The sequence below is a fragment of the Cebus imitator genome, unplaced genomic scaffold (genome assembly GCF_001604975.1).
Source record: "Cebus imitator isolate Cc_AM_T3 unplaced genomic scaffold, Cebus_imitator-1.0 Scaffold312, whole genome shotgun sequence".
Classification (NCBI taxonomy): Eukaryota; Metazoa; Chordata; class Mammalia; order Primates; family Cebidae; genus Cebus; species Cebus imitator.
This window is the reverse complement of record NW_016107627.1, coordinates 1,116,926-1,141,055: the sequence shown is the minus strand read 5'-3', so window position 1 is coordinate 1,141,055 and position 24,130 is coordinate 1,116,926. Positions and strand designations below refer to the sequence as shown.

The following is a 24,130-nucleotide window of genomic DNA, read 5'->3' as shown; positions in this document are numbered from 1 at the left end:
AAAAAAAAAAAAAAATTAGCCGGGCATGGTGGCAGATGCCTGTAATCCCAGCTATTTGGGAGGCTGAGGAAGGAGAATTGCTTTAACCCAGGAGGTGGAGGTTGCAGTGAGCCGAGATCGCACCTTTGCACTCCCGTATGGAACACAGAGCGAGACTCCATCTCAAAAAACAAAACAAAAAACAACAACAACAAAAACAAAACCCCAAACCTGAAATACCTCCAGCTTTTTGGAAGGCACATTTAGATCCATGGCTGTGGAGAGCCTAAAGCATGTTATGTTCTGTGTAGCCTATGCAGATACAAAGAGTCCAGCAGATTTGCTGGAGTTTGTCAACATAACTTCCAGGTTCCTTTTTAATAGCTAAGTCAGCCTTGCAAAGACTCTACTGGGGCGGTGTGAATGGAAAATGGAAGGGAAATCACTAGATTTTTTAGGCCATACTGCATTTTAAAAACTTGAATTTTCTGAGTCGTCATCTCCATCCTGTCACCTGCATGTGTGCTCAAGGACGCAGAACCCCTGGCCACGTCAACTTCCTAAATTGTTCATCTTGGTTAGCAGCAAAAATCTGATCTCAAAGCTGTTGGGTTTCGCTTGGATTTGAAGAGACTGTTTGTTCACAGCTCCTGTTCTAAAGCTGTTTGTGATTTTTATCTAAAGTCAGATTGCCACGGTTTCAGCACTTTCCAGTTTACTTAGCAAAATTCAGCCCTTGTGAAATTGGTTGCCAATGAAGTAGCTAACTCCAATTTTAGGCATAATCTGATTAGTCCTTTTCATATTATTGCAATGAGCAGTGAATACTCAGCATTTTAAAAATTTTGGCTCAGAATGAAAACCAAGCACTTTCCACTTCATCATTCTGTACATTTCCAAAAAGAGATGATGGCTTTTGAGGTATATTGCCACACGCCGCCCTTATTAACAGGCTGTTGCTTGCAACAATTTACATAAACCAAGTGTGCACCCTCTGGTATATATCCCTAACACCCAACAACTTGAGTGAATTTGCTCCAACCAACAAGCATGTTGAATTTTTTTTCTTTTCGGTATTTTCAGGGTGAAATATGTGAGTGCGCTAGCAAACACACCCATGCCATCTGTTGGGTTCAGAGGAAGGCAGTTGCTAAGAACAATTAAGTTTAGTTCTGGCTGTTCAGTTCGAGAGTCACAGTCCACCCAGTTGTGGAAAGAAAGAGATTGTTGATTTTATTCTCTCATTTTTCCCCTCCCTCTCTGCAACACACACTGTACTTCTTGCTAACGGTGCTCTCTTAGCTCTCTCTCATCTCCACCTCGTCCTTCACGCTTCACACTTTCCTTCTTTTTCTCTCTCTCTCTTTGGCTCCTGGTTGGCTGTGACCATCCCTCCAATATCCATCTTAGGTGGATTGGCAAGAGGCTGCCTGTCTGACCCTGGGTCTCGGAAAGGCTCTCAGGGTGATCTGCTGCGATTATTAGGAGGTAAGTGCTTCCTGGAGAAAGGAGAAAAGGGAAATTAAGGTAAAAGAGGCCACCCCAAAAGGAGCTTTTATGGGGACTTTTACATCCTGGGAGCAATATAGGTTGTTTAAAATGAGGTTTGCGAGGGACTGCATTCTAAGTGTGTTAACGCTACAGGGCAGCCTTGGTGAGCCCTTCTCACTGTGGAATTAACTTGTCCCCCAAGATATGACAAGCTGGAAACGACTGAATAATGGAATCAAGGCCGTTATCAACAGTTACATTAGACCTTCGAAGAGACTAAATACCATAGTGTGTTCTGGGTCTTGTTTGATTCCAAAGGTGGATTCTGCCCGGGTTGCAGAGGAAAGTGGCACAGATCAGAATCTTTGCAGGCCCCTGTTCTAAAAAATGGTGTTCCCAAAGTTGCCGCATTCAATCGATATTTCGTGCCATGCTGCTCAGTGCAGTGGACCAGTGGCTAATAAACTTGTCCTTATCCATAAGCCACTGTATTATGTGACTCTGTCTGGGCCAGGAACCAAGGCATGCTATGATTTCAGAGACTGGATTCCTATCACCTGGGGAAGAGACATGCTCTGGTGACGTAAGAAAGCAGAGAAATCAACCATCACCGAGACCTGCAGACTCTGAAATTAAAGGAGAAAATATGCGTGCAGTTGGTTCGATTGGCACCCATTAAAGCTAATAACTAATCATCCTCGCAAGTTTCTAGCTCAGAATGATCAAATCTGCAAAGAAAACAACATCCGTCCACTTTTACACTCCAGTGGAAGAGGTGGTCCCTCGCGGCAGGGCAGCACAGTCTCGCCATCTGGAGAATAAATCGAGTGTGAAGTACAGTATAGTTTGGGACCAAGCTCCGTGGCGGCAGCTCAGCAGTCAGTTCATTAGTTCCAAACTTCCAGGGATTAGAGCGGCATCAATTCTACTGTCGGATAGGATGAGACAGACAGGATACGAGATTCAAGGGGGATTGTGACAACCAAGAGGAGCCCCTTGGGCTTATTTATAAAACTACAAAGTATAAACATACCCAAATAAGTGCCTTAAATAATAGCATTATCACAGTTTCATAACATCTGAATTATCACCTTTCCCTTCGCCTCCCAGCCCCCGACTCAAACCTTGAATGTTAATGTATAGTTGTTTTCAGAGGAAATGGCCAAGACAGCCCTGGGTGCAACAGGAACAAGGAGAAACCTATGTGCGACCCAAGATTTGGTAATTAAGAAATACGAAAGACTTTCTAGAGTCCAGGGAGAATCCACAACATTTGTGATTAAAGAAAAGTACAATTAATATTTTCATCCTGCAAAGGGCAATTGCCATGCCACGTATTCAAAAACATCAGTAAATTTGATCTCTTCTGTATTTGTCCAACTCATCTGATTTCCATTGATCTAATGTGTTTGGATCATTATCAATGATGTTATGGCACGGGCATGAAGTGGTCCAAATTTTGAGCAGAAGGCCCCAGGAACATCTCTATGAAAATCGTTTTGAAAATGTGGAAAAGTTTGATTTAACATAAAAAACAAAATGAATTTATTCTATTTAAGGATCACCTTTTTCATCTAACTTTTTATCAATTTGTATTTAAAAACAGCATTGCTTATGGCATAGAACATCATCACTAGTCAATTATATTGTATTTTTCTCATAAATGTGTACAAATTTCCTGAAATAATGATCACAAAGACTGTTGTAGTGACTGCATTGAAAAAAAGGGCAAATGAATTCCCACTGATTATTACAACCTGGTAGTGTGTTTCATTAAGCAAGGTGAGTGTTGAGTTTTCTACCCCATTATTTTTTCCACATGAAAAAGAAACCTTGGTTTGCCTGTTTCTGAAGGAAAGAAGACCTGTTACAATACTGAGCATACTGTATGTTAACTGGCTTAAAATTGTATGTAGATTCATCTTACAAAGCATTACATGCCAGGCACCCTGTTTACTCTGAAAATGTAGATTTTGGCAGAGCAAAGTTTTTGATATGTTAATCATGAGCCATACATTAAAACACAGGTTTACAGTGAAATGCTAAATTGGCTTTCATTCAGAAGCATAAGAAGGCTCAGGATGTGTAGAGATGGGTAGCGTATAATATGTAATTGGTATTTCTGCCCTTCAGGGATATAATTGAAAAAGAGAAAAACTTTCCAAAAAACTCCAACACTAAAATACAATAAATCTATGAAAAGAATTTGTTTTGAAGGTCTCCAACCAATTAAAAATATTTTTAAAAGATGTTAGAACAGTGGCTTTAACTTCAGTCATGCAAACCGATACATTTGTCAGAATTCATAGAATATACACTTTAAATTTGTACATTTCACTGTATATACATTTCATCTCAAAAGCAAGAAGAGAACTGTAAACAAATATTGAACTCTAGTCAACCATATGCATGCTGGGGTATTTAAGGGGACGTGTACTGCTGTCTACAATTTACTTTGAAATGGATATATTAATACAAAGCAAATTGATGGATGGAGAGGGACAAACGGATGGTCAGATACAGAGTAAGGCAGGCAGAGTAAACATTAATGGGAGAACACCGGAGGTAGGTATATGGGTTTCTACTATATAATCTTCTAATTTTTCTGATGCTTTAAATTTTTGTAGTAAAATGTGGGGGAAAGGGTACCCTAAAACATTGACAATTTTTGGAGCTGACTGATGAGTATATGGAAGTTCTTTATATTAATGACTCTACGTTTGGCTATATTTGAATATTTCCATAATAAAAAGTTTAAAACTATTATAGTTAATGACTGAAATGTCACTTTAATTATTTGTGGGAAATAATTTTGGTGAAAATTATTTTTAGGTTTGTGATTTTGATAACAGCTTTAATGAGATAAAGTTCACATGACATACAATTTACCTAAAGTATACAATTCAGTGCCTGTTGGTGTATTCGTAGAGCTGTACAGCCATCACAATTAATTTTAGAACAGAAGCCAGGCGTGGTGGCACACACCTGTAGTCTCAGCTGCCTGGGAGGCTGTGGTGTGAGAATCACTTGAGCCCAGGAGTTTGAGGCTGCAGTAAGCTGTGACTGCATTCCAGGCAGGTTGACAAAGCAAGACAGTCTCAAAAACAAACAAAAAAAGGTATGTTATCACCCCAAAAAGAAACCCTATACTTCTTAGCAAGTCACTCCCATTTCCCCAACCCTCCCAGCCCTAGGCAACCACTATTCTACTTTCTGCCTCTATAGATTTGCTTATTCTGGAATGTATAAATGGAACCACGCAATATGTAGTCTTCTCTGACTGCTTTCCTTCACTAGTATGTTTCATTCAAGGTTCATTCATATTGTAGCACCTATCAATACTTATTCCTTTTTATTGCCAAATTATATTCTAATGTATGGATAGGTCACATTTTGTCCACTGTTAGTTAATGGACACTTGGCTTATTTCCACTTTGTGGCTATCATGAGAAATGCTGCCGTGAACATGCATGTACGGGTTTTTATACAGACATAGGTTTTCATGTCTCTTCATTCTCTTAAGTAGAATTCCTGGGTCATATGGTAACTGTATGTTTGACCTTCTGCTGTTTTCCAAAGTGGCTGAGCCCGTTTCCGCTCCCGCCAGCAGTGTGTGAGGGTTCCAGCTGCCCCACATCCTCACCGACACTTATTACCATGTGTCTTTTTTATTCCAGCCATCCTCGTGGATATCAAGTGGTCTCTCATTGTGGTCTTGATTTGTGTTTCTCTGATGACCGATGATGCTGAGAATCCCTTCATGTGCTTATTGGCCATTTTTATATCCACTGCGGTGAACTGTCTATTTAAATTTTAGTCCACTAAACAACTGGGGCAAAACATATACATAACATAACGTTTTCCTTTTTAATCATCTTTAAATGTACAATTCAGTGGCACCAATTACTTATGCAACATTGTCAACCATCACCACTATCTATTTCTAAAACTCTTTTTTTTTTTTGAGGTGGAGTTTCACTCTTGTTGCCCAGGCTGGAGTGTAATGGCATGATCTTGACTCACTGCAACCTCCACCTCCCGTGTTCAAGTGATTCTCCTGCCTCAGCCTCCTAAGTAGCTGGGATTACAGGCGGCCGCCACCACACCCAGCTAATTTTTGTATTTTTAGTAGAGACAGGGTCTTGCCATGTTGGCCAGGCTGGTCTCGAGCTCCTGACCTCAGGTGACCCACCCGCCTCAGCCTCCCAAAGTGCTGGGATTACAGGTGTGAGCCACTGTACCCGGCCTATTCCCAAAACTTTTAATCACTGCAAACAGAAACTCCGTAACCATTAAGCATCAACTCAGTATTTTCCCTTGCCCCCAGCTCCTGGTAACCTCTAATTTACTTTCTATACTCATGAATTTGTCTATTCTAGATATTTCCTATGAGTGAAATAATTTTTGTTCTTTGGTTCTGGTTATTTGACCAAGCATAATAATGTTTGAAGGTTCATTCATGTTATAGCATGTATTCAAACTTCATTCCTTTTTATGGCTGAATAATATTCCATTTTATGTCTATACCACATTTTGTTTATCCATTCACTTGTTGGTGGACATTTGGGTTGTTTCACAATTGGTTATTGTGAATAATGCTGCTATGGACGTTGGCATATAAGTTTCTCTTTGAGTCCCTCTTTTTTTTTTTTTTTTTTTCTTTAAAGACACAGTTTTGCTCTTGTTGCCCAGGCTGCAGTGCAATGGTGCAATCTGAGCTCACCACAACCTCCACCTCCTGGGTTCAAGTGATTCTCCCACCTCAGCCTCCTGAGTAGCTGGGATTATAGGCATGCACTACCACGCCCAGCTAATTTTTTGCATTTTTAGTAGAAACAGAGTTTCTCCATGTTGGTCAGTCTGGTCTTGAACTCCCAACCGCAGGTGATTTGCCCACCTCAGCCTCCCAGAGTGCTGGGATTACAGGCGTGAGCCACTGCACCTGGCCTGAGTCCCTCTTTTCAATTCTTTTGGGTATATACCTAGGAGTAGAATGGCTGGATCATATAGTAATTCTATGTTTAGCTTTTTGAGGAACTGCCAAACTGTTTTCCACAGAGGCTGTACCATTTTGCCTTCCCATCAGCGATGTACCAGGATTCGTATTTCTCCACATCCTCACCAACACTTGTTATTTTCTGTTTTATTGACACGGTGTGTGTTTTTGGTCACAGCCATCCTAGTGGGTGTGATGTGGTCGCTCAATGGGTTTTGTTTTACATTTCTCCAATGACTAATGATGCTGGGCATCTCTGTGTGTGTGCATCTCTATCAGCCGTCTGTATATCATCGATGGATAAATGTCCATTCAAGTCCCTTGCCCGCTTTTAAACAGGCCTGTTTGTCTTTTTGTTGTTGAGTTATAACAGTTCATTAGATATTCTCGATATCAAATCCTTATCAGATATATGACTTCAAAATATTTTCTTCCATCCTGTAGCTGTCTTTTCATTTCCTTGATGGTGTCCTATGAAGCACAGAAGTTACAATTTTACTGAAGTCCAATTATCTATTTTTCTTCTGTTGATTGCACTTTTGCTATCATCTTGAGACCGCTGACTGCCTAATCAAAGGTCACAAGATAATATGCAAGAGATATGCCTATGTCTTTCTCTAGGAGCTTAACAGTTTCAGCTAGTAACATTTAGGTCTTTGATACATTTTGAGTATAATCTTTTTGTATATGGCATGGGTTGAGGGGGTGTTTTTCTTTGTATTTTCACTCTTTATTTTTCAACAAAGTACAATGAAATTCCCAGGGAAGAGAAAACTCCAGTGGAAAGAAGGGGCTTACTTCCATCTGCCTCCTTGCCTGCCTTGCCCTGGCCGCTGCCTGGCAACTGGCTGTTGCTGGCTGTCTGCTGCCATAGCCCTATCGGTCACCTTCCCCTCTCTTCTTCCTCTTTACCTTGCCCTTTTCCATCACCTCCTGGTGTATTTTCCTTAACTATATGTGCCAGACCTCGGTATTTCTAGAGAGACCTTGACAGGCATCCTTACGGGCTCTGAAGTGCCTCCCACTCAAACTCATAGGGAGATGTGGCGCTGGTGCTGAGAAGATGCCTCTCTTGGGTGGGGACTCCCAATGTTTTATGATTCAGTAGTGTAGCTTTGAGGTACAGTTTGCACAGATTTAAGAGACAGGGTCTTGCTCTGTCAGCCAGGCTAGAGTGGAGTGGCAGGATCATGGCTCACTGCTGCCTTGAACTCCTAGGCTCTAGCAGCCTGCCTGCCTCAACCTCCCAAAGTGCTGGAATTACAGGCGTAAGCCACCATGCTCAGCCGTCCTTGTCAATACTATTAGAAACCACCATGCTCAGATTTGCCTGTGGTTGTGGAATCTGTTAGCTCACGGCTCTTCCCACTTTTACTCTGTGTTTTCACAGCCTCAAAGGGGCAAGGTTAGACTTTCCGGTTTCTAGCAGGGCAGCAGGGGCACAGGGGGCTGGGAAAATCTATGGGCAGAAGAATGGGAATGGTGGCCGCTGTCTCCGAGGGGGCCCAGGGAACAGGTGGCAGAAAGATCCAGAGGAAAACTGAAAAGCGCAATCACTCATCTGGTTGTTTTATGTCCTTATGGCCAAACATCCAGATACTTGAGGCATTTAGATAACAGAGGATATGCCCTTTTTTTTAAAGAATGTGTGTGATTCCCAAGAGAAAAATTCCTGAATACCATGCCCAGATTCTGCCTGATGACCCTGCTCTGATACATGTAAAACTTTTGATCCAGAGGGATTAATCAAATGCAATCCACTGCACCAGGAGCTGGGGACAGGTGTGGGGGATAGGGAAAAGATCCATAAATCACTCGCTGTTAAAGTCTGGGAATTTATCATCCAGTTGCGGCGATGAAAGCCCCATATAATGATAAGTGAAGTAACAGTTGGAGTCAGTAGAACAGATCCTGGGCCCCCTTGGGACTTAGAAGCAGGGGACGGCACCTCAGGCTGAGAAGGGGGGTGGAGGAGGGGAAGCCGGGACTTGGGTGGCCTCTGAAGACTGAATAGGATTTCAGTAGGCGCAGAGGAGGGAAGAGAGCCAGAAATGGGCAAAGGGCAGCGGCGGGAACAGCAGGGCAATGATTTGTACATACGAGGCTACAGAGGCAGGGAGCTTGAACAGGGAGACAGACAGACAGAGACAGACAGACAGAGACAGACAGTGGAGAGCCCTGAAGGGCAGGGGCAGCCTATGGCTTAGGGACACAAGGGATGAGGCTCCGTCCCAGTGGGGAGAAAGGACCATTTGGTAACAGGTCACGACTCGCAGCTCAGTTGAGAATATCTCTGAAAACCTGCCCTGAACCCCTGCCTGCATTCCGGAGAATCCACCCTCAAGTGAGGGGGAGGCAGCAGGGGAGGTCCCTGCTCACTCCACCTGTGCAAGAGTTCCTTCCTTTGAAGGAGGGCCTGGAACCCCAAAGCTGCTCAATGTTGTCTTTGGAGTGGGTGTCTGTATGTGGGTTTCTGATTTGGGGTACTCAGTCCAGGGCAGTGAAAGTGTTCTGGAAGCCCCACAGTACCATGGCATGCAGGCCCACTCCCTGGCACATGCCTTCTAATTGGTCTTGCTTAGCTCGGCCCCAGTGAGGATGGAGAAGGTAGCTGCTTTCCCCAACCGACTGGTACAAAGTGCAGGCTGGAGCAAAGCTGCCCTCTCCCTCTCAACTTGCTGTATTTATGTTTCCCCACTTCTCCGGGTTAGAGGAGGTAATTAACTGTTTTGGTTTAAAAGCCCTCCTGCTGGGACTCAGTCTGCATGGGAGAGTAAAAGTAAACAAGCAAAAGAGAACAGTGTCATCAAAGGACCTCGCACCTACCTTTCTTCATTATGAGGATGAAAAAAATGTGCCTTTGTCCACAGGTGCCATGAATTACCTGTGCAAGGCAAGGTCCGTGGGCCTTTCATTCTTTTTTAACGGTAAATCAAGAGTGATTGGCTCATAATTTAATGGAGCAGGCTTGCCATAGTTCCAGATACACATCAGGTAACAGACACGTCACCTGTCCCTGGCCTGAGGATTTTCGAGTGATGCTCACGACATATATTGGCCAGTGACTCCCTCTAGTTCTCAAGCTGACCTGATACACATTACTGGAAGCTGATCCAAACTGTCCGCTTCACACAGATATCAAAAACCAATTTGTTAAAAAAGCAAACTTTTTTTTATTTCTATGGAGGAAAACTCATTTCCCTGCCTGTCACCAAATTCTGCAGCTGTGAGTTGGGCCCACTTGTCTCTGAGGCTGCCCTAAGGTGGGTTATGACCAACTCAGCTGCGCCCACATTGCTGTGGGAGATGCCTGTCTGCATGCCAGCTGCTTCCACCACACTTCTGTAAGGTGCCGACACGAAGAATCTTGTCTCCATAAGTAGATTATAAAGTTTATCCATAGAAGTATAAATGTCTAATGACAAAACACACATAGCCTTGCAATTAAACAAGCTGAGCCAATGCTAATTTCAGCCAGCAGCAAAAGCCAGTCCTTGACTTCTTGTCTTTTGGAGGAAGCTCTGCCTGGTGTGGCAGAGTAGCAACCCACACAGGGATTCTTGAGATTCAGCAGCACGTTAATTAGTCTTCCTGGTAGACACGAATGAAGAAATCAGGTAACAACAATAAGCTATGTGATGGCAGGAACAGAACACAAAGAAATACTTCTTTGCAAGTATGTGAAACTGCATCATTATTTTCACAAACTATTTTTAAAGTAGACAGGGCTTTAAAACAGAAAGGAATAAAAAAATGTCTCCACACAATATTTGGTAATATTGGTAATGTTGGTTCCATCTTTGTGCATTTTCATTTCTGTTGATTAAACATATACTGAGTCCTTTAGATCATTTCTTTTACTTATTTATTTTGTAGAGACAGGGTCTTGCTCTGCTGCCCAGGCTGGGGTGTGACGGCTATTCTCAGGCACAGAGTGCACTACAGCTTCGAGCTCCCTCATTTATTTTTATTTATTCTTGGTTGTTTTGCTTCCTAATTATTTCCCAGAGAAAACTATAACTGAAAAATGGCTTTCTTTTTAGGTGGCAAATGTATAGGTATTTTTAAGCGTAGTACTTTTCCATCCTATTCTTTGTCAATTTTATTTTCTTCTAAAATCAACAAGGAAAAGAAAAGTATAATGTGGAAAAACTGAAAAACGGAGGAGGAGAAGGACGGCCAGAAGGGTACTTAATTTTTTTAAAAAGGCAGACTGAGGTTCGCTGGGGAAGAAGGGTGTTGCAGCAAAGCCTCCGCCCCCGCAAGGACCACCCCCTTGGAAGTGGCTTCTCCTCGCAGCCTGCCGCGGTGTACCGTAGTTCCTCTGAAGACGCGCATCACGGAGAAAGTGGCACAGCCTGCGTCGTGTCACCTAGCTCAGGAACACTGGGAGCTTCCAGTCTTCTATAATTAAATGGTATCCTCGAGCAAATGCTAATAGAACAATGCCGTGGCTGGCACCGCACTTGATTTCCATCTCGCTTTCCACCTTTTCCCCTTGCCAGCTCTTCACGTCGACTTTCTCCGCAGCTTCATTCCTTCACTGGTGCCAGGCAGGCGCACTGCACAACCACTTGGGTTTTCTTCCCGCTTTCTGCGCCCGGTAAATTTTCATAAAGCATTTAACGTGAGAACAAGCAGGTTAATTTCCCGTGCCGTTGAGCCAGGCGCCCCGCAACACTGCCATGTTTTGGCTTCGGAGTTAGAGGCCTCGGTCCCAGTGGCGAGAACTCTTGCCAGAGCCTTCTCTGTGCAGACACCAGGTGTGATTCAGCATAGCAGATTGTGTGGACGCTCAACGGCTTCTATAAACCGTGCGTCAAAACGAAGTTGTATCCTTCATGCAAGATGAAGATGGAAGTCTCCTGGGCTGGAAGTTCTGCCAGGAAGGGCCTCTGGACATACAGGAAGTGGGAAAATCACCCCACCTTGCAACACATGCCTAGTTTCAGCACCATTAACGTTCTCCTTTACAATATCAGCACCTGGTTAAAATCCTCCATCATATCACAACGCTGTTTTACTCTGATGGTAGGTAGGCAATGAAGTATTTGTGAAAAATATACAAAGAAGATGGGAAAAATGGAATTGTAAGGAAATTTAAAACCTCACTGAATCTAGTCTTTGATACCTACTTAGTCAATGACTTGAACCATGCATGAAACCCTGGATGACAGTGACTCTGAATGCTGATGCGCTAGGTGTCAGCTCTCTGGCTAGGAGGAGGCCGCATGGGGAAAACTTTCAGGAAAGAAACCGAGCTTTATGGCTGCCACAGTGTAGACCCGAGATGAGAACGGCCTATTCCCGAAGATGGCAAGATTAGTGTGCCTCAAGAGAAGGGCAGGCCTGAAGCTGAGACACAGGTCACCCCACGGGGAGAGTGACTGAAGTCACAAGAGGACACCGAAGATGATTTGAGGACAAGCTTAGCAAACACAACTGCTAGAATCACCAGTCTTTTTATCCAGACCACTGCTAGGGGGATCTTAACACTTAGTGATGTTCAGGCAGCTAACAGAGAGGACCAATGGTGTGCCAGCACCAGGGGCTTGGGGATAAAATACATGTGTTCAGACGTTCAAAATCACCTGATAACGATTATGTCAATATATACACAGTCCTTTTCTAACTTTTCAAAGGGCTTTCATGCCTGTGATCTCATTTGCCCTCACAACAGTCCTGCGGTGTGGACAGCACAGTTTTTATTATCCACATGTGCCTGAAGAACAGACAGGTTAGGAGTCTTCTCTGGAAACCAGACAACTAGGCAGCAGTTGAGATGAGGCAGAACTCCCATCTCGGGCTCCCAATTTGCATGTGTCTGCAGAACTCCTCCTTACACCCTAGAAGGTCAGTGAGTTACTCAATAGCCTGTAATAAACTATTTTGTTTTCTTTTCTTCTTTTTTTTTTTTTTTAAAGATGGGGTTTCACCATGTTGGCCAGGCTGGTCTTGAACTCCTGACCTCAGGTGATCCACCCACCTCGGCCTCCCAAAGTGCTAGGATTACAGGCATGAGCCACTGCGCCTGGCCAACTATTTTGTTCTCTGCTTACACTCAGTAAACTAAATTCTGTGGTTAGCTGCCAGCAGCCCTGGCTAATACAGCGACCACACTGCACATGCATTCTGTCACCTGTCTTTTTTACTCAGTCACAGGTAGGGTATCTTTTTATGTGGGACATGATCTGCATAATCATTTGTAATTACTTCCAAGTATTCTATTGCATGGATAGGCCAATTCCTTATATAGTAAGATTTAATTTTTCAGCCGATGTGGTGGCTCAGGCCTGTAATCTCTCAGCACTTTGGGAGGGTGAGGTGAGCGGATCACCTGAGGTCAGGAGTTCGAGACCAGCCTGGCCAACATGGCGAAACCCCGTCTCTACCAAAAATATAAAAATTAGCCAGATACAGTGGCACATGCCTGTAATCCCAGCTACTTAGGAGGCTGAGGCAGGAGAATCACTTGAACCCAGGAGGTGGGGGTTGCAGTGAGCAGAGATTGCACCACTGCACTCCAGCTTGTGCAAAAGAGAGAGACTCCATCTCAAAAAAAAAATTTAATTGTTCCTCAGCTCTTTGCCATGAATATGTTCATTTCATTCAAGAAATATTTATTGAATATGCTTTATGTGCCAGCTACCATTTTAGGTAAAGGAAAGAACAGCTCCCTGCCTACATGGAACTTATATTCCAGTCAGGAAAACCGCTAAGAAACAAGTAAGCCAGTAAACAATTGCAGGTTGTGAAACTATGAAGACAGCAGAATGAACTCATGGGATAGGAGTGATGGGGGCGTAGAGCTTGAGACAGGGTGGCATGACAGCTTCTGTGAAGATGTGACATTTGCCCTGATTCCTGAAAGATGATAAACCTAGCTGCCACAAATGTCCCAGAACATTAGAGTCCTTGTCTGACTGTTCCCTAAGGACAAATCTTACAAGTGGAACTGCCAGGCCAAATTTCCAACTCACAGAGGCTCCAACGGAATGAGACTCCAACCTCACAGCCTCCTGTGGGCCACCTGCCTCTGGAGCCAGCAGGTCTGGCTTCCGGCCCTCACTGTGCTGATGGCTGCCTCACTGTGCATGACAGAACCGTCTCTCAACCTCACTGTGCCTCAGTTTCCTCATGTGAAAGATGGGGATGAGAACAGTGCCTGACTCAAGAGTTGGTGAGTAATGAAATTCTATGATATAAGTGGTTAATAAATGTTAGGTTAAAAAAAAATGCTTTTTCTTCCCCCTAAAGGGATCAGGTTTTGCTATGTTGCCCAGACTAGAGGGTAGTGGCTATTTATAAGCACCATCATAGCTTGCTGCTGCCTCAAACTCCTGGGCTCAAGGGATCCTCTGGCTGCAGCCTCCAGAGTAGCTGGGACCCCAGGCAGACACCACAGGGTCTTAATCCCTGTTTTAACGTTTATGCTAAAATTGCTTTTTTTAAAGGGCTGTACACATTTAAACTCCCATTTCCTTGTGCACATCCACTTGGGGTTGGTTCTGAGTTCATATTAGGTTGGCCTTGTTTTCAGTAACCAGATGTCCTCACGTCAGGACTCCGACCACATTGAGGACTGGGAATGTAGCTTGTAGCTCTTGTATCCCTAGTGCCTGAGCAAAAGGAAAGAAGAGGAAGCTAGTCTTTTGGCACTTGGGGGAGAGTCCCAGAATAGGGCCAATCAACTCACAGACAATGAGAGCCAGCCTGTCCATTGAGGGGGTTCAGGACACACTGCCCCAAAATACGCATTTAAGAAAACAGCAGAAGCAGGAAGGTCTTTCCCTCACTTTTCCCCATCCTTCTCCCCAAAGCAGTTCAGAAGAATTTGAACAAATAGGCCTTGCTAAATTCTCCTCGGTTTATTACTGTTAGATAATACCCTCCTCGTCCAATCACACTTCTGCCCAACTGTTGACTTGCATCAAATCTAATCATAAAAATACATAGGTGTTTCAGCTAGGCATGGTGGCTCACACCTGTAATCCCAGCACTTAGGGAGACTAAGGTAGGTGGATCACTTGAGGTCAGGAGTTTGAGACCAGCCTGGCTAACATGGTGAAACCCTGTCTCTACTAAAAATAAAAGTCAGCCCTGGGCGTGCTGGCATGCACCTGTAATCCCATCTACTCAGAAGGCTGAGGCAGGAGAATCTCTTCAACGTGGGAGGTGGACACTGCAGTGAGCTGAGATTGAGCCAAGGCACTCCAGCCTGGGCTACGGAGTGAGACCCTATCTCAAAAAATGAAACAAAACAAAACAACAAACAAAGAAAGAAATGCATAAGTGTTCCTGTTTCTTTGGGTGTTACTTAGGAAGGTTCCCGTGTTGCCACATAAAGCTTATATTAACGGGTGTGCCCAGGACCAGTGGCTCATGCCTGTAATGCCAGCACTTTGGGAGGCCAAGGCAGGCAGATCACCTAAGTCAGGAACTCAAGACCACCCTGGCCAACATGGCGAAACCCCGTCTCTACTAAAAATATAAAAATTAGGTGGGTGTGGTGGTGTGCGCCTGTAGTTCCAGGTACTTGGGAGGCCGAGGCAGGAGAATCGCTTGAATCCAGGAGGCAGAGGTTGCAGTCAGCCAAGATTGCACCACTGCACTCCAGCCTGGGTGACAGGCTGAGACTGTCTCAATCATCAGTCAATCGGTCAATCAATATAATGTGTGTGTTTCTCTCTTGTTAATCTGCCTTTCATTATAGGTAACATAGTTGTGAACCTTAAGACGGGTGAGGAAAAGGCATTACTTTTTCTCTCCTACAGCATCTAGTTTTAGACCTCTCATTTTGTATGAAACCAGATCTTAAAGATCTAAGGAATCTACTTTCCTTGAGCACCATGCTCTTCAGGTTGCTGAATTCTTCAGGAATCCAGGTGGGCCTAGTATGCTCTCCACCTCTCGATAAAGAATTGCAAAGAGCAACCTGCTCGATGCTTTTGCGCCACATTAGAAACCTCAGGTCCTGAATCAGTTTCTCAGCAGAATCAGAGGCTGAGGTTGCAGATGGTCCTTTACTCATCGCAATGTGAAAGCACTTCATAATATTGGTATGAAATGTGACCACATTCCGTTTCTTCCCCTGTCCATCTGCTGCTGTTATGATTTAGGAGAGAGAAATGATTTTAAAAGATGTAAATCTGGACTGTAAGGTGATTTCTTAAGCCATATTTAACTTGTTTGGGCAACAAAAACTACCTCAGTACTGTTTAACTAAGAAGGCAGTAAGGAATACGTTTTTCTGCCTTTTTTCATATGCATATACAACCTATTTTTTTGTGTGTGAGACAGGGTCTCACTCCATCAGTGCTGGAGTGCAGTGGTACAATCACAGCTAACTGCAGCCTTCACCTCCTGGGCTCAGGTTATCCTTCCACTTCAGCCTCTCAGGTAGCTGGGACTACTGATGCACGCCACCATGCCTGGCTGATTTTTTGTAGAGACAGGGTTTCACCATATTGCCCAGGCTGGTCTCTAACTCCTGTGCCCAAGCGATTCTGCTGCCTCAACACCCAAAGATTACAGGTGTGAGCGACTGCAACTGGCCTTTTGGTTTTGTTAAATTTATTTTTTAATAGAGACAGGCTGTTGCTATGTTGCCCAGGCTGGTCTTGAACTCTTGGCCTCAAGTGATCCTCCCACCTCAGCTTCCCAAAGTATTGGAATTACAGGCATGACCCACCGTGCCTGGCCTGCATATGCAACCTTTTTGAATGGAGGTGGTTATGGTTAAGATGGTTAAGATGGGTGAATTGTATATAGTGAATTTAATTTTTTTAAGGAAAGGAGAGCAAGGGCTCAGGAGAGAATGAAGGCATGAGGACCACAAGGAAAGAGTTCCCAAGGTCTCCTAGTGTCTCTGATCATTGGGGGATTGTTAGTCTTGTCTCTATAACCAGATAGATGAGACGGACATTGAGGTTGGGACTGTGTTTGAGCCCTCAGAGTACCTAGCATGGGGTGGGGGACAGAGTAGCTGCCCTACCTGGGAACTATATGCTTGTAAGCTAGAGATCAGAAGGATGCTTACCAGAGGCTAGGAAGGGGTGTGGGGAGTGGGGGTGGGTGGGTGGGGAAATGGAGTTTGTTAATGAGTATTAAAAACTATATGTCATTGGAATGAATAAGACCAAGTATTTGATAGCACAGCAGGGTAACTATTTTTAATTGTACATTAAAAAACTAGAAGAGAATAACTGGTTTGTAATTCAAAGGATAAGTGCTTGAAGGAGATAGATACAGGTATTGATCGACTTAGCACCTATGCAACTTACGACCATTCGACTTTACGACCACAATAGCTAGCCACGACTGCTCCGCGTCTGGCAGCGCAAACATTGCCCAGCTGGGCGTATGACAGTGCGGACCAGCTTCCGGCAGCGCTACCATCTCCACGTGCACCATTTCAACTGTACATATAGCCTACTCAACTTACGACCAAATCGTGTTACGACCGGTCTGTGGCCCGACCGTGGTCATAAGTCGAGCACTAGCTGTACTCCATTTTCCATGATGTGATTACTGCTTTTTGCATGCCTGAATCAAAGTATCTCATGTGCCCCATAAATATATATACCTACTATGTACTCACAAAAATTGTTTAAAACATTAACTGGGAGTCAGATGGAGAATCTTTCCATGCCCCCCACCACTCTGATCTGTCTCTCTCTTACCCATATCCATACCCAGTGGTGTGTGTGTGTGACACACACACACACACACACACAAAGCATTACTTTCCCATGTCTGTAAGATTCGTATAGCTAGGATTCTTTCTTGTATTTTGTAAACATGATCAGTAGGTTAGGTCCTGGAGTAAGAATCACAGAATCAGAGTCTTGGAGTTGGGAAGAGTCTTCATAGTTACCCCAGGAGCTTTGCCCAAGGCAAGAGCCCTGCCATCCTCGTGGCAAGTGCTGATCTGTTTCTGCATAAACATAGCCACTGGATGGACCTTCCGACATCTGAGTGTGGTCCATATGTTTCCCTGGGTCTTCTGTCTTCGAACTCTCCTAGTTCTGATCACTGTCTCTGAAAACCTCTGATACACTTTCAACATCCTTTGCTCTCTTGAGTTGCCCTGCTCTGGACATACCCAGGTTTGATGATGCCCTTTGTGCACTCTGAGCAGATGCTCCCCACTGCTCTTCCAGACGCTATGCCCCGCCTGTAAGTGCATTAATTCCTGGCTGGCTGGCTACACTGCTGACTCATGGAGATAGGTAAAAAGGTTTAGTTGATCACTAATGTAACCCTTCATCTGCTCAATATGCTTAACAATATGGTCTTTAGTGTAGTGTTCTCAAATCTAACCATTCTTAATACCAGTTGCTCAGTTTTCCAAAAGGCTTTTAAGAATGTGAAATTTTTTTAAGAATATTTTTTGCTAGAAAAATTATCAGACAGCATGCAGAAGGAATGTGAAATATTTAAGCCAGGCGCGGTGGCTCATGCCTGTAACCCCAGCACTTTGGGAGGCCGAGGCAGGCGGATCATGAGGTCAGGAGTTTGAGACCAGCCTGGCCAATATTGTGAAACCCTGTCTCTACTAAAAACAGAAAAATTAGCCAGGCGTGGTGGCGTGCGCCTGTAGTCCCAGCTACTCGGGAGGCTGAGGCAGAAGAATTGCTTGAGCCTGGGAGGCGGAGGTTGCAGTGAACCGAGATGGTGCCACTGCACTCCAGCCTGGCGACAGAGCAAGACTCTAGTCTCAAAAAAAAAAAAAAAAAATAAATATATATATATATATAAAAAATGTGAAATGTTTGACAATTTATAGTAATATGGGACAATTACCATATTTAACAAAAGTCAGTGTTAGCATTCTTCTAAAGCTGAAAAACAATACATGTATTAAGAACTTTTTAGCAGCCCATTTTTATGTGCCTTGAAAAAGATGCCACACACGGTGGCATTCCTGAGATAAAAACCATAGGCACTGCGGCCTCAGTTTCTACAACTGCAAGATAAACTCTAAGGTTCTTTCTGGCTTTAACATCCAACATTCTCTGTATAACCCTCCTCTGATCAGTTGTCTCAAGAGAACACCCTCCTGCAAACAGTAGAGATACTCGCCTTTGTTAATTCTTTTTGAATAAAAATAACATATTGCTGGCCTAATATTTCCACTTACTACATGTTTTATGATAGGAAAATGAAAATATCTAATGTCTTGAGTATTTCTTAGTTTTAAATATAAAAGCTTTCAATCTTTGTCATTTTTGATAAAAATTAAGTTTTAAAAAGTTAGTATTTACCTTGAAACTTAATATTTACCTTGATAAACATACCTAATATATAATTACTTATGCATATTTGAAGAACAGATAAAACCTGTATTGAAGAAGCATTCACCGATATAAAAGCATTGGGATTTTGAGAACTTAAAAATAATATTTGTAATTTACAAAAATCTTTCTCATTTATGGATAAGAAGCTTAGTGCATGTTCTGGTGTGTAGAGATTTCTGTCTTCTCTCTTCTTGGAGATATCTACTTTATGTGGTTTGATGGGTGTGTGGTAGAGCTCAGACATGTTTCTAAAGGATTCCCTTGTGACCCTGGTGGATGGCCAGGGTCGAAAAGCCGCTGCGCTGGTCACACATAAATGTCTCGCCTGTTGGACAAGCAGTGCCCAAGGCGCAGGGAAGAAGAGGAACTCAGCAGCCCCTTGAGCACGTGCCATGAATTCTCAGATAGCATTTCCCCATCACACACACCTCCACCAGTTAGCTCCATTTTACCATGTGACGTTTCTACTTGCAACACTGCTGGCAAATATTGTTGCTGAAGGAACTTGAAATCATGATAATTTCTGCTCTTGGTTGGTGACCTATACTCTGACCTTTAAATTTTTTTTACTTTAAGACAGGGTCTCGCTCCGTCACCTGGGCTGGAGTGCTGTGGTGCAATTATGGCACTCACTGCAGGTTTGACTTCCCAGGCCCAAGCAATCCACCCACCTCAGCCCCACCGTTAGCCGAGGGTACAGGTATGTGCCACATACCTGGTTAATTTTTCTTTATTTTTTGTATAGACGGGATCTCACCGTGTTACCCAGGCTGGTTGCAAACTCCTGGGTTCAAGTCATCCTCCTGTCTTGGCCTCCCAAAGGGCTGGGATTACCGATGTGAGCCACCACATGGCCCTGACCCTTATTTTTCCTGTTCCCACCTGTGCACTGAAGGGAAGAATCCTAAGAGAGCTGAGCAGGAAGAGAATGATAGGCACTAAGTGGGACCTCTGGGGCCAACTCTCATTTTGCAGCTAAGCAAGGACCACAGAAATGAAATAATCTCTCTAGCACCACCATCTTGGAAGAATTTAATTATTCAAGTGGCACTGTTTTCTGATTATAAAAATAGTATATACTTTTTATAGAAAAAGCTTGGAATAAGAAAGGGCACATCTGTATTTTAACAGATCCCTGTAATCCATCACACTGGCACCATGGCTGAATGATATGAAGCTGGCTGCATGAAACCCAGGGCTACCACTCCTAAGTCCCACCCACCTGGGACTTTGTCCTCTTAATCCGAAGTCACTAGACACTGTGACAATGGTGGCATCCGTTCTTCACGCACCTGCACTTGGCATGGGCCTGTTTCCTCCTGGCCCTACCTCCTACCTTACTGCACTGTAGCTTCTGGAAGGTTACACATTCCCTCACATCAGCAGCCACTCCCAGGAACACTGTCCCCTCTGTGTGCTGGAGCTGATGCTTGGCTTCCTCTTGCTTTGTGTCACCACTCTTTCCAGGGGAAGAAACACCTCCCTCCCCTGTATGCAGGGCCAGGGGTAGAGGGAGACATCTTCTAGATCTGTGTCTCTGTCCTCCCTCCCCTCACCAACCAGTGCTCCCCCTGACAGAGTCTGCACTGTCTCATTGCGTCATCCTTGCAAGTATTCCCCATACTCATGGATGGAAGCTTCTCCATACATCTCCAGGAGAAATCTCATCTCATAACTCTGGGTGTTCTCCAACACCCAGCTTGATGACTTGGTCATACTTTGGCCTGACTTTTCTCAAAATGGCCTCATCCCTAATTCTCAAGCCCTGAACTCCACCTCTCTGATGACAGCTCCTCCCTCAGCTGCCCCTTGTCCTTGTCCTCTGGTTTACCTTCCCCTGTCTTCCAAGTTGTGGCCCCTGGGCCGTGCTCTCACTCTCAGATTTTCTTGACAACACCTTCACAAAACCCTCAAGCTTGTTTCTGTTAGTTCTGTTTTACTCTCGTCTGGGTCTGGGGTTTGGTTTCCTCGAGGAAAAAGGCCTTCATCAGTCACTCAGTCATTTAACTTAACTACTCAACTGTGTCAGGCACTGGTCTAGGTCCTGAGGATGCAAAATGGCATCCTTCTTGCAATGAAGAGAAATACACAAATGCAGTGCAGGGTGAGGTGCAGATATCACATGTGGCTGCACAGGGGTGTGGCAGAGACAGCTGATGGCTCACAGCGTCCATCCTCCCATCTTCCTTTGAGTTGTGGCACCTCTTAAAGCCTGCATATCCCAGCCCCACTTGCAGCTAGCATGTGAATGGAGCAGAAGTGGTGTAGGCAACACTTAACCCTTAAAAGGAGGCCACCTGCCCTCCACTCTCTCTTCCTCTGTCTCATGCTGGAACTCGAACATGGTATAGTGAGCTGGCATCAGCCATGCAGATGAGGACCTCAGAGCAACAAGGTAGACACAATGTGAGTCTCTGGATGAACATTGAAGAGGAGCACTTCCCACCCACCTCGACCACCCGCCTACCTCTGTGTGTACTGTTGGGTGAGACAGAAATAAACTTCATTTGGTTTGAGCTATGGTAGCTTTGGGTCTTTTCTGTTGTAGCAGCTTAGCCTGCACACTGATGCAAAAGCAGAGATGGATCGGCTGCTCATTGAGGGTGGGGGCGATGGTGAGAACAGAGTAGAGGCAGGGGCAAGAAAAGCATCTGGAAAGAGGTAACCACAGAGAGACAGGCTCTGGGCTTGGGCACGACTTGGCAATCCTTTTCCTGATCTTGGAGAATTCCCTTTGTCACTGTGTGTTTTAGGAAGGGGAAGGTGTTCTAACAATAGAGGGAAGAACAGTAGGTGGAATTTGGGTGTGTGTGTACATGATTGTTTTCATTTAGATGTGTTTGCTTAGGATCTCGATAATATCATCTCTTGATCATCAAAATTCTGAACCAATTAAACAATAAGACAAAAGTGTCAGCAGGAAGAGAATTAGACTATTTCCTTCATTTCTGATAAAGGCTGGGTTGAGGACAGAAGTGAGTGAAAGCGCCACGTGGTTTTTTAATACTGGGCCATGGAGTTTGACTGACTTATCATCCGGCTGCAGAGGACCCAGAGCACCCCATGCCCCAGACAGTGGGCCCCAGGGAGCAGGGACCACTCTCTGGGGCATGGGGTGCTCTTGGCATTCCCCCTCTGTGGGCAGCCCACACCCTCAAGGAAGGAAAAATGAGGCGGCAGAACTACATATGCCAGGATCACCACTGGGTGCGTCACCCCGGCTCTGTGGACGTGTGGGCTGGGGTGGGAGACCCATAGCGCTGCCACCAGTGGAGCTCCCTCCAGAAGGAAGGAAGCCAGGAAGGGGGAATGAGTGTTCCCTGCAAGGCTGACTTTGAAGCTTCTGCAGGCCACCTGGGAAGGCCTTAGGATTCCATCTCTCATAAGCCCCCTAAATGTGTCAGGACTGAGTAATCTATAATGGGACAGGACCTACTCTTATGCCCTCTCAGGCTGTGGGCTCACCAGGAGTCCTGGCGTAACCAGGCAGAGACAGAGTTACTTCCTGGGTCCACCTGCTTGACACTGGCTTGGCAGCCTTGGCAGGGATTACTTTATTTTCTCCCAAGGCTCCCGTGGTCCTGAGGGGTCTCCCAATCTGCCTGGAGCACCTTAAAGCTGTGTGAACCAGACACTGGCCAGAACGTCAGCCTCTTGCGGGACTCTGGCTTTGTTCTGCCTCCCATTGCACGCTCAGCCATGACCACCTCTCACCAGGCATCCTCGCCACGTCAAAGGGGGCAGGGCTGGAAGCGCCCAGGTGTCCTCATAATGAGCAACACAGTGGCCCTTTCTTGTCACACTTGGTGCTCGGGGGCTCTGGCAGTGTCAAATTCCTTTGCATTCAGGGATGGTTCTGTCTTTGAGCATGTGTTGGGGGAGTGGACTGCAGGACTCTGCTGGCAATTCTGATGACTTATTCATGTATTAATTCATTCACTCAGTTTTAGTTGGTACTTTCCCATAAGTTGGGACAAATGGGTTTACTACCTTCCACACCATTATGTAGCTACGGCAGCATTCAAAGATTCTAATGCAATGTAACATACGGCTTATTTAATCCTTCTTCCCTTTAAATAGTAAGAACTGGTGGGATAAAAATATAAACTACTTAATGAAATAATATATGACAATACTTCAAAGTCTCTCAAACTTTACCATTAACATATAATGGTTATATAATGAATTCTTTTGCGTTTTTTCTTTTCTCTTTCCTTCTTCTCCTTTTCTTTATTTTTCCTTTAACAGATTTGATATGACATATCCCAAATTCAATTTGCCTCCCCTGGTGGTCATATGGAGCCCTTACTGATGTTCTGCTCCCATTCTGTGACACCAAAGGATAATATGAAAGCCAAGCTCCTAATTCTAACTGTGACAAATGGTAAACATCCAGCTTTCCCAGTCCACTTAAGGGATGAGTTCTTGAACTCTCTTGGATAACTTCAAGCCTAGAGAATTATGTCCAACAATAAAAGTACTTTTCAGGCTGTTTCTCAGTTTTTACTTAAATTTAAATACAGTGGTTCAACCCCACACCCAATAAATGTGTGTTCCCTCAGTACTTACTTTATCAGATCTTATCACGATCTAATGACTTGGTCTGTCTATCTGCTGGCTTCTTCTACCTGGCTAGCATGTTATAGGTATTTAACACAAGTTGTTGAACTGAATAATAAGAAAAAGAAGTAGAGGGAAGGTAACAATGAGGCCAAGGTGGGTTCTTTCAAGAGATCATTTGAGGATGTCGAAGGAGAAACAAGTGGTGCCAGCCAGTGGCCTTGCAGCATGGAAATGCAGAGCACCCGGGAAGAATCACGACCACCGCAAGGTCGTTGTTCTCAGTGTCTCCCTAGTGGGAGTCAAGCATCAGAGCAAAGTTTCTCAGATGCTGGAACTGGATTGTGAAAAACAAATAAGAACACAATGTGCTGTTATTTAAAAATCATTCCCTTGGAAGTAAATATATCCAATATTGCCACAAACGCTGTAAGCTGTTCATCTTTGATTGGAAGCTAGTAAATTGATTAACATCATATTCTGAAATTGAAATGAAGATGATGTTGAGAAACAGTTATCAAAAGATGTATTGAGACAGAGCTCTGAGAATAGGCCAACGAATTCTCGCCAAAAGACCAGGCAGTCAACTGTTTGATAAATGCATCATAAAAGAGCAGAACTGTATTGATACTATCGCTCTATGAAGCAAAAATACCATAAAACAGAGATGATAATTGAGTGTGGATCTGGTACAGGAACAAAGTTATCAAAACAAGGCCAGGGATGGAGGGATATCAAAATGGATGGAGGGATATCAAGATGGATGCAGGGATATCAAGACGGATGCAGGGATATCAAGACGGAT

General features: G+C 44.3%; 1 protein-coding gene and 1 long non-coding RNA gene across 6 annotated transcripts in view; one reads left to right on the top strand and one right to left on the bottom strand.

Annotated features, from left to right (window-relative positions):
• Window positions 1–3,943, top strand: part of LOC108285998 — a 12,206-nt gene extending 8,263 nt beyond the window's left edge. The window contains exon 3 of the long non-coding RNA XR_005196169.1: window positions 1,390–3,943. This is a non-coding gene — a long non-coding RNA (uncharacterized LOC108285998). The remainder of the gene's footprint in view (window positions 1–1,389) is intronic.
• CLYBL (citramalyl-CoA lyase) overlaps window positions 1–24,130 on the bottom strand; it is a 297,363-nt gene that overhangs the window by 45,646 nt on the left and 227,587 nt on the right. The window lies entirely within an intron of this gene.